Source organism: Hylobates moloch, unplaced genomic scaffold (genome assembly GCF_009828535.3).
Source record: "Hylobates moloch isolate HMO894 unplaced genomic scaffold, HMol_V3 SCAFFOLD_1, whole genome shotgun sequence".
Lineage (NCBI taxonomy): Eukaryota > Metazoa > Chordata > Mammalia > Primates > Hylobatidae > Hylobates > Hylobates moloch.
Window position 1 is genome coordinate 69743795 of NW_026652276.1, and position 10859 is coordinate 69754653.

The 10859-nt window shown below is 41.7% G+C and overlaps 1 long non-coding RNA gene across 2 annotated transcripts in view; it reads left to right on the forward strand.

The window, feature by feature from the left end:
- Positions 1-6629, forward strand: part of LOC131383849 (uncharacterized) — a 26830-nt gene extending 20201 nt beyond the window's left edge. For both annotated transcript variants that reach the window (XR_009214227.1, XR_009214228.1), the window contains one exon: positions 6333-6629. This is a non-coding gene — a long non-coding RNA (uncharacterized LOC131383849). The remainder of the gene's footprint in view (positions 1-6332) is intronic.
- Positions 6630-10859: the final 4230 nt, after the last annotated feature.

The following is a 10859-nucleotide window of genomic DNA, read 5'->3' on the forward strand; positions in this document are numbered from 1 at the left end:
TGTCTGAGAACTTGGGCAAGGCATAGTGCTCCATCTCTTCCCAGTTCCTCATTCCCAGTCACCTTGACCCGACTTCTTAAAGTAAAGGCAAACCTCTCACCCATCAGGCATCTTGCTATGGGGTCTTGCCCTGGGGTGTCAGTGCCTACAGGGAAGCTGCCTTGATCAAAACACTGGTTTGTGTCTCAGCTAAGTGATTTCAAGAAAAAAGGAATACAAATTCCCCCAGTTATTCCTGCTGGTCAACATTATATTTTCAAGTATCCAGAACATATATTAGAAGTGAGTTAGTGTTATATATTTTCTTGTATATTTATTCAGACTCATAGGGAAATTCCGTAAATAACTATTCCATAAAGATAATTAGTTATAGAAAATCTATATTCAGTTTTCATTTGGGTGCATTTTCTGTTTGCTCTTATTGGTTTTTATCAGTTTATTCTATCCTATAGTGTACTTATTTAGAGGTATAGTAGCTGAACAAAATTGGATTGTGGATTCTACTGTAAATAGTCATTAGTACAACTTCTATAAGCCATACACATAAAAATGTCCAATAATTTCTTTTTGCTGTCAATTACCACAGTATCCAGTCACATTCTAGCAATAAGTAATCCCTATCTATTGACATATAACCTAATTTAAAAAGGAAAAAACTCCATTCATCTCATTAACAGACATAGTTCCAGTAACATTTTACTTGTTATCTTGATTATCAAATTTAATAATACATTTATTTTGTTATATTTAATTGTATATTAATAACTGTGATACAAAATCTAGAAGAAAATTTTACCACTCAGCTTTATCAATAAAGAAAACATACATTTTAATTTCAACATAGGCATATTTTTGATACAGAAAAGTATGGTAATATAATTAATTCTAAAAAAACTTTCAAATATAAAGAAAAAATTTTGTGGGTAAAGTAAAATGGAAATACAAGGTCAAGGGGAAACAGGAACAATGTAAACTTTCCTAATGTTAGAAGAGAGATTGTTCATATATTTTTAAAGTTAAGATAGAGCATATAAAACTGTTCTGGTATTTAGATTATATCGTATGTGTTGAAAAGAGTGATGTCATAGGTTTTTGTTAAAAAGTGTCAATATTTATAATTATATCTTTTGTTACTATTTAAAAGAAAAATTTCAGATGTTAACATAAAAATGTGTGAGAAGGCACATTGTTTTTCAAAACTATTTTAAGGAGTACGCTAGCAACAAAAAAATACTACTCTAATGAAGTGAAATAAATTAGTGGTACCATTGTTTTGTTCCCAGATCTACTGTAAAATCAGGCATTTATTTCCATTTCTTCATCTGTCGTCTTTTCTCCAAATATAAAATGGGCATGATAACTTTCCTTGTGGCCAGAGGTGTCTGTGCAGCTCTTGCGAGGAAAAAAACTTGTGTAATAGTGATGGCAGCAGTGGCCCATCTGGAGAGGCTGCTGAAAAGACACCAGCTGCAGCCAGGGCTGTGCACTCCATGGAGCCGGGGGAGCCGGGAACAGATGGGATCCACATCGGCTTCCCAGTTGAAGGGGCGGGAACTTTGCCCTCCCGGACATAGCTGCAGCCACCCAGCTGCAGGACCTGGGCATCCTTGTGCTTCTGGGGGCCCATGAAGTCCCCCTGTACGCACAGACACGGAAGTGCCTGCCCGCATTGCCTGGCCTCTCCCTGCTCCCAGCACCCGCTCCAATTTCAGAGCAAAGTTGTGACCAAGCCCAGGTGCTGTCACAACCGGGCTGGGTGTGCACATGCTCAGGGCAGTGCTGACACACCAGCCCCCTGCCTCCTCGGCCCCCTCCAGACTTTGGGCACCAACAAGTATGAGAGAGTGGCCAAGGGGGCACTATGGGCAGCTTGGCATGGGCCTGCAGGCACCCCTCAGCTCGAACAGCCTGGGCACTATGAACAGTGGCAGGAGGCAGACAGGCTCCTGGGCAGAAAGGAGCAAGTCCCCCATAAAACCCCACCTGAAGCCTGGGGACCAGGCTGCGAGTTCCGTGGACTGGAGTGAAAACTTACGGTACTTTTTCCAAGCCCACACATGGCTGCTCATGGACCAGTCAGCACATACCTCCCGCTCTCTGAAGCCCATAAAAACCCGGGCTTGGACAGATGACTGGACGACCTCCCTGCAGAGCAGAGCTACCCACCATGAGTCTCCTCTCTGCTGAGAGCTGCACACTCCTCTGTACAACCTACCTCTGGATAGGACCTACCCACTCCAGGTACTCCAGGTCTCCTCTCCACTGAGGACTGCAGAGACATCAGAAAGACCTGCCTGCAGATGGGAGCTACCCACTCCAGGTCTCCTCTCTGCTGATGGCTACAGAGACATTTGGACAGCCTGCCTGCAGAAAGGAGCTACCCACTTCGGGTCTCCTGAGAGCTGAACTGCTGCTCAATAAAGCACCTCTTCACCTTGCTCACCCTGCAGTTATCTGCGTACCTCATTCTTTCTGGATGTGGGACAGGACGTGGGACAAGAACTTGGGACCTGCTGAATGCTGGGACTGAAAGAGCTGTAACACAAACAGGCTTGAAACACACCCTCCACCCCTGCTTGCCACATTGTGGGCAACAAGGAGAGAAGAGCTGAAGCTCTTTGGGAAGCCCAGACCTAGGAGTTCCCCAGGGCTGTGACACCCTCTTTGGGGCTCTACAGTTCCTGGTATCTCCAAGCTTCAGGTGCCACTGCATTTCCTGGTGACCACAGTGGAAGCCGCTTGCAGTACACCTGGTCCAGCCACAGCCTAGCAGGAAGCCAGTGCTCATGCCGGCACCTGGAACTGCCCACACCGCCGCAGCTGGCATGCCTGGCTGTGTGCAGTGGCTGGACCCCGTGCTCGCTCACACACCCCTCACCGCCCTGTGCCTAGCTTGCCCTTGGCAGCCGTGGGATCAGGGCCAGTAGCGAAAGCCAAGTGAAGCCTGCCAGGCCAAGTGAGCAGAACAAGCCCAGCGGCCCAAGCAAAACTCAGGCAAAGGTGCCAGCAGCCACAGAGGTTCCTGGCTGGTGAAGTGACAACCTAAGGATCCCATGACAACAGTAATAGTAAAAGCCATATTATATGTTAAATTACTTGTGAACTATTGCAAGTTAGAAATAAAAGTACTCACTTATCTTGTTCTTTTTATATTTGTTAGAATTTATTACAGGGGAAACTGAAAACCAATGGGTTCTAACGAAACAGACAATTCAGAATCTTAGAGGTTTAAGACAATAGTTTCTAACCTAGTCTTTTCCACCTATAACCTTAACAGTCTTAATATGACTCTATACACAAATAAATGTAAATATATGTACATTATATATATGTAAATATATGTAACTAATATATAGGTAACATCGTTCAACAACAACAAAAATATAAGACAGATAAGAACATATTCCTAAATCTTCTATAATCTCTTCCCCTCCTTTTGAGCAAAGGGAACTCTTTTTTTTTTTTTGAGATAGGGTCTCACTTGTTGCCCTGGCTGGAGTGCAATGGTGCAATTACAGCTCACCGCAGCCTCAACCTTTCGGGCTCAAGTGATCCTCTCACCTCATCCTCCCAAGTAGCTGGGACAAGAGGCCTGCACCACCATGCCTGGCTAATTTTTTAATTTTTATGTAGAGAGAGCATTTCACTATGTTGCCCAGACTGGTCTCAAGTTCCTGGACTCAAGGGATTCACCAGCCTCTGCCTCCCAAAGTTCTGGGATTACAGGTGTAAGCCACTGTACCCAGCCATAGAGAGATGTCTTGACAGCCTTCTATAAATTTATAGATGCACAATTTGCCTGCATCCAAATTCCTATTCTCATTACCATGTGATAATTTTGGTTGCTTCCATTAAGGAATGGAAATATATTAGTTTATTCACACATTTAACAATTATTTATTAAGCATTTCCTGTGGACCTAAACTGCTTGTACTAAACTGCTGGGCAAAAAATTGTTACTTTATTTGGAAATGTAAACTGTGAGGGTGGAAGGTAGGGACAGAGTGGAAGAGGAGATTAATGCACTATCTTGGAACTAAAATAGTTTGGAAGCAGATCTGAAAGTTCTGGAAAGACACTGACATACTATGGCTCTTTCTATTGGTCACAAGAGACATCTTTATGTCGCTATTAATGCTAAACATTTCTAGGAGTAAATTGTCCAGCCAGTGAGGACAATTGCTGGAATGGAACAAGAGAAGAAAATGTGAGGGGAAATTTGGCATAGTCAAAATTCCAATCTAGGCTTAAAGAGGATGCTCTGTAAGCTCTCATTTACAACCTAGGAAAAATTTTAGTTTTTCAGTGAAAGTTGGCATAGCCACCAGTTGGACTAAATAACTTCCAATGTCCTTTCCAATAATAGGCTTGTATCAGGTTACACTCAGAGCACAGAATCACATTAAGAGAATTTAGTTACATGATGTAATTGCTTAGTGGCATGAGAGCCTTCTCCACAATGTGGATATAATGACTCACTCGACTGAGAATTAGAGCATCCTTGCTTTTGCATGGGAATGGTTTGCTTCCTCTAGGGTGGCAGCGAAGGGGTAGAGCTGAAAAGAATAAAAGGTTGAGAACTACCTATCTGTAGCTTGACAGTCTGACAATTTCACTGATCTCTGGCACCTCCAGTAGAGGGCAGGCCGGTATAGAGAAAAGAAGGAAAACATGAATTTCTTAATTTCCTTTACAGCCAGTCCTTGCTTTGCCCAGAAGTGCAGGACCATAAAAAGGACCATGCATGCCTAAACCATGCAAAGCAATCTTCATAACTTTCCTGACCTTTAATAATTGTTGTCAAAACATTAAAACTCTGTCCGTTATACATGTATGAGGAAATGAAAAAATACTAAAACTAGCATGTTATTTAGTACATTGTAATTTAAAATATAAGAAACATTGGAATGAAAGTGTTTTATTTCTTTGTGAAAAATATATTAAGAGTACTTTGAATAATGCTTGCAGTCTTCTTGTTGCAGAACTCATGGTAGAAAACAAGCATCTTTCATATGTCTCAGCTGATTGTCATACTCCTTTCTGAATTTGGATCAGCTTCCAACATGTTACCCTTTGCATTTTGGGTGTGGTGAAGTATCTCTAAGAGTGCCTTTACTGTGAAGTTTTTTCCAGCATCGCTTCCTCTGGCACACCTTCATCCATTTCCTCACAGCCACTTTCCTCACTTACGTCATGAGTTCACCTGCACTAAGTTCCCCTGGCTGCATATCCAGAATCTCTTCAGTGGTAGCAGGGTCAACATTCCCAAGGTCAGCGATTTCCTCTATAACTTCATTATGTTCACTTCAAATTTCATTTGCAGTATTATCACTTTTTTTCTTTGTTGCAATTTCGTCTTTGTTGGCAAACTGTCTTTTTCAGTTATCCATTTTTGTAAAATGTCACATGGGTTTATCACTAAGCAATAAGAAGACCATACTACCATTGCTGTCCATCACTGAATTGAATAACAGATGCACCGTGACCCATCAGGAACAGACTGGAAGAAGTGATGTGATCAGTTGCTGATCATTGATGCGTATATGTTATTTACATAGTGACTTGTGAGCTAAGAGCTAGCAACAAAGTTGGCACTTTATGGAATTTCTCACAGTTAATAAGCCATGGTAACTGAAATTTGAATTGTGCCATTGGGTGACTGCTGTTATTTAACTGAACAGTAGTAACTGAAATTGGTACACAATGTAACCATTCAAGCAAGGACTACCTGTATTTTCCACATCCACCCTCACAAAGAATGTATGAAAAGTTTGCTGAAATTAAGCAAGAATTAGCTTCAAGACTGACAGCAAACTTATCTGGGATGAGCCTTGCCTTTCCTTTTCCCTAACAGAACTAACTTCATTTCTTTTTTCAACAAAACACATTGATGGGTCATTTGGTAGGTGGACTCACTTAGCACTCAGGGATGACGTTAATGAAATATAAGAATCTATATTTCTCTGAATAAGAAAAATCAGATGTTTGAGTTTCTGAAATAGTGAGGGGCTGAGAAACTGAGAGGAGCTGAAATAGCTGAAAGCAAGTTGTGAGGAGAGATGGTCCCACAAGACGAGAGGCTAGGACCCCAGGAGAAAAGATGGCTTAGGGTGGTGGTGGTAGTAGATGTATTGTTTTATCCATCCACTGTTTTTTAAATACCTAAATACCCTTAACTATTTTCCAATTAATTTTTATTTTATGACATCATTATACCTGCAAAGGTTTAAAAACATAGTGCTAAATGGCTACAAAAAAAAAGAGAGAGAAACAACAAATCTCTTTATCAGCTGTCTTTTTGTCCCATCTCTGACTGAAGCTATCAATTACAGGTTGAGCATCCCTAATCCGAAAATCCAAAGTGCAAAATGTTCCAAAATCTGAAACTTGCTGAATACCAACATGACGCCACAGATGGAAAGTTCCATACCTGACCTCATGTGATGGGTCCCAGTCAAAACACAGGTGGACAACACTAGTTTATTCAGCATTCCCAAGAGAAAACTGAAATTACCTTCAGCCTATATGTATAAGGTGAATATGAAACATAAATAAATTTTGTTTAGACTTGGGTCCCATCCCTAGGATTTTTCATGTTATATATATGTACAAATACTTCAAAATCAAAAAAATCTGAAGTCCAAAACACTTCTGATCCCAAGCCTTTCACATAAGGAATACTCAACCTGTATCAATTATTTTGGCTGTTTCTCCCAGGATTTATTTCCATATTTCCCAATGATATATGTATACTGCTATTTCTTAATTTATCTTTTTTGTCATTATTTAGTGAGAAACTATTAAAATAGTTGATGATTTAACTCTCTTAAACCAAGCCACACATGTACTCACACACTTCTCTTGCTACTGTCCTCCCCCTACAGTTAAAGCAATTGTATTATTATGACAATTTAAATATCAACAAAAAACAAGTTTTTGTTTTCCTTAGAGTTACTAACAACCATAGTTTTAATTTAATTGTCTATCACTAAATCCTGTTGGCAATTTTTCTTTTCTTTTTTTTTTTTTCACTCTGTCACCCAGGCTGGACTGCAGTGGCACAATTATTGCTCACTGCAGCCTCTACCGCCCAGGCTCAGGTGATCCACCCACCTCAGCCTCCCAAATAGCTGGGACTACAGATGCACTATGCCCAGCTAATTTTTTGTAGAGACAGGGTTTCCCCATGTTTCCCAGGATGGTCTTGAACTCCTGGACTGAAGCAATCTGCTCACCTCGCCCTCTGAAAGTGCTGAGACACAGGTGTGAGCCACCACGCCTGGCTGGTCATTTTTCCAAATGGTTTTATCCTCCATGTATTCCCCACTCCCTAAGCACTCTGTTTCACTCTTCCACAGTTCTTATATACTGGTTGGAGAATTATCATAGTTAGTATAATGTGGACTTGTAAATTCCATTTTTCTGTGGAAACTTTAGAACTTTAAGCAAACAGATTTCTATTTTCTAACAAATGAAGATTCCTACAACAAATGTGCGGTCCGTAGTTGTAAATCAATGGTTTTCAGAAAATAACTATTAACACACAATTCTCAAGACTTTTGTTTCTGGAAAGATGGAGTGGACATACTTTTCCCTATTCCTCCCGCTATGTATAACCCAAAACCTTGAACATTATATATGAAATGAACATAAGATTCTGAAAGGTGGAGTGAAGAAGACAGACTGGTCAGGGACCTCAGGACCCAGGGAATGACACAGCTGTGAGTTCCTGGGTTTTGCTTTAGTCTCGTATATCCCAGACCCGGAGCTGTCGAAGCTGGCAGCCTGGAAGCACCAAGGAGTCCTGTGCAGACAATAAACGCCCAACAAACCTCTGCTCTCTAGCCAGAGGACTAGGAAAGGGGTACCCTGGCAAATCAGAAAACTTTCAGACGATTTCCACTCTAGCCTAGTCAAACATCCTAGACAAACTGTGGTCCCGCTCCCGCCCATGCCAGCCCAAGTCTGCTGGGGAGCCTAGACTTCCAACCACACCATGCTGTAATGACAAAGTGCCCCAACCTTCCTCCCGCTCCCAGGGTGGAATCTGAGGAGACTAAGCAGGGATCAGGACTTTCATCCCTGACAGGTGATAAGGAAGTCCCCACACCCTGTGGTGGCAGTGGAGACCACATAGGGAACCCAGACTTGGACTCACATCCAGAAAAACAAAGCCTCCCAAACCTTCCCTGCTGGTGGGGTATCAGACGAGGCCTACCAGACAGTCAAAACTTCTGCCCGTGCCCAGCGGAAACAAGGCCACCTCCCACCCCCATGGTGTCAATGGAGGCCACAAAGGAAGCAGTAACTCCCTCCTAGCTGGTGGTGTCAGTGGAGGTGGAGTGGGGAGCTGGAACTCCCACCTCACCCAGCAGGAACGAGGAGTCCCTCCCCCTGGAGGATGCGGATGAAAGCTGAGAGGGAAGCCTGGAATGTTACCCCCACTGGCCAGTAATGGAGTGGCTTCCCTCCCCACCTGCCCTGTCAAAGAGGTACCAAAAGACTGCTAAGACAGAAAGCTCAAATAAGGGCCAGAGGCACAAACAGAATACCCAAAAAGGATGAGAAAAGACAGTTGAAGCCCGGCATGGGTGCTCACACCTGTAATCCCAGCACTTTGGGAGGCTGAGGCGGGCAGATCACTTGAGCCCAGAAGTTTGAGACCAGCCTGGGCAACATAGTGAGACCCTGTCCCTATAAAAACACAAACACCAATTAGCCAGGCATGGTGGCACATGCCCATGGTCCCAGCTACTCTGCATACTGAAGTGGGAGGATCACCTGAGCCTGGCAAGGTCAAGGCTGCAGTGAGCTGAGATTGTGCCACTGCACTCCGGCCTGGGCAACAGAGCTAGGCCCTGTCTCAAAGAAAAAAAAAATTGACAGACACCAACACCAAGATCAGGATGACAGAGATGTTGGAATTGTCTGACAAAGATTTGAAAGTAATCATCATAAAAATGTTACAATAAGCAATTACAAACACACTAGAAACGAATCACCAATAATTCCTCTGAGTGAAAAAAAAAAAAAAGGCAATCCTAAAAGGTTTTACACTGTAGCCTTATATCAATTCCATTGAAAGGACATCCTGAAGTAACAAAATTGTAGAAATGGAGGACAGATTCAGTTGCAAAAGGTTAAGTAGTAAGGAGGGACATGGGTGTGGATATTACCAAGCCACATGAGAGATCTTTGTGGTGACAGAAATGTTCTTTATCTTGACTGTGTCAACCTTAATATCCTGGTTGTGATAACTGACATACTATAGATCTTACCACTGGGGGAAACTGGGTAAAGGGCCAGTGGGGTCTCTCTGTATTATTTCTTACAACTGCATGAGAATCTACAGGCTTCTTCCTTTCAAAGTAAAACATTTATTTGAAAACCTCACAATTCTCCATACTACAAGTAAGTTCTGTGCCCTTTTCTGTAAACAGATTTAGAAACTCAACTTTACAAAGGCAAAGTACAGAATAAGTATATTTAACTTAAACTATAGAGCAACTGTTTTGTAAATATTCTTTATTCTTCCTTTTCAAACAGAGGGTAATGGTTAATCCCATCCTTAACATTTGCAAAGTTACTTGTATAAACAGTTTCTTCATTCAGTATTTCTTGTTAAGCATGATTAAAACCGACAGTCTGATACAACCATCATTTAAATTGAGTGAAGATTAACTCTAAGTATTAGAGGCTTATGACAATTTTACTCCACATCACGACTGAGTACAAGCCTGAGTCAAACTGAGTAATGGATCTTTCAGAAAGCCTGGATTATGGTAAAGCGAAGCATACAGTGGCAGGACCTGTACTTAGGTGACAGTAATAAGATAGGGCAGAATAGAGAGAGTTTCACTCAACGATTCCCAGGGTTGGGCAAACACCAGAGATTTGTGCAGACTTAAAATGTCAAGAATTAATGATGCAAAAGGCTGGGCACCCAGAAATTCCTATAGGAATCATTCTGTAAGAAGATCAATCTATAGGAAGAAAGGGACTGTTGGACCTTAAATGTTTTAGCAAAATTTTCAAGGCAAATCCTTGAACTTTGGATACCTTTGTGGGTATTTTTGAAGGATACATCCCTATAATTAGACTTGCATTAAATTTTGTACATATTTTTTGTACATTTTATACAAAATTTAATAGATATGGATAAATCTGCCTCCTCAAAGTGTATCAACCATTAACTCACAACAGTATATGAGATGGTCAGTTTCCTCACTGCCTATTTAAATATTCACATTTTAATCTTTCTTTTCTGATTACTGAGTCCTATAAAATTTTCCACCTTTTTTGCTGGCCTTTGTTTTCTCTGTTTGTTAGAAGCAGATCCTGGCGTTTGTGTTCTTCTTTGAGCTTGTAGAACTGATGTGATTTCCAATTCTTTGTATTCAGTTGATCTTGGGACTCCATAACTTTTTACCTCAAGAGTACGGGGAAAAGTTTCTAGAACTTCTTTGTTCAATCCTGGCTACAGTTCTAGGTGACCATTTCTTCACTCAGCCTCCCAAAGTGGGAGACAGATGAGGGAGGGCGTCTGTCTACACAGGGTTGTAATTTTATACACATATATGGCCTTTGGTTGTTTCCCCATACCTTACAGGTGGGTACATGCTAAAATAAGGCACATAAGCATCTGGGTTTTTGTAAGGCTGAGCATGGCATTTTTAAAGACTGTGGTGCTTTGGATGTGGGCTCAAGAGTATACCCTGGCTCTCACACGCTGTAGAACCTGTAGAAATTGATCCTTCCTTAATACTGCCCTCTTGTGGGCTCTCCTGAAAATACTACTTCCCTTTACAGAGATTGTAAACCTTGGCATTCCCTGTGATTCTCAATGTACCCCTTAAACC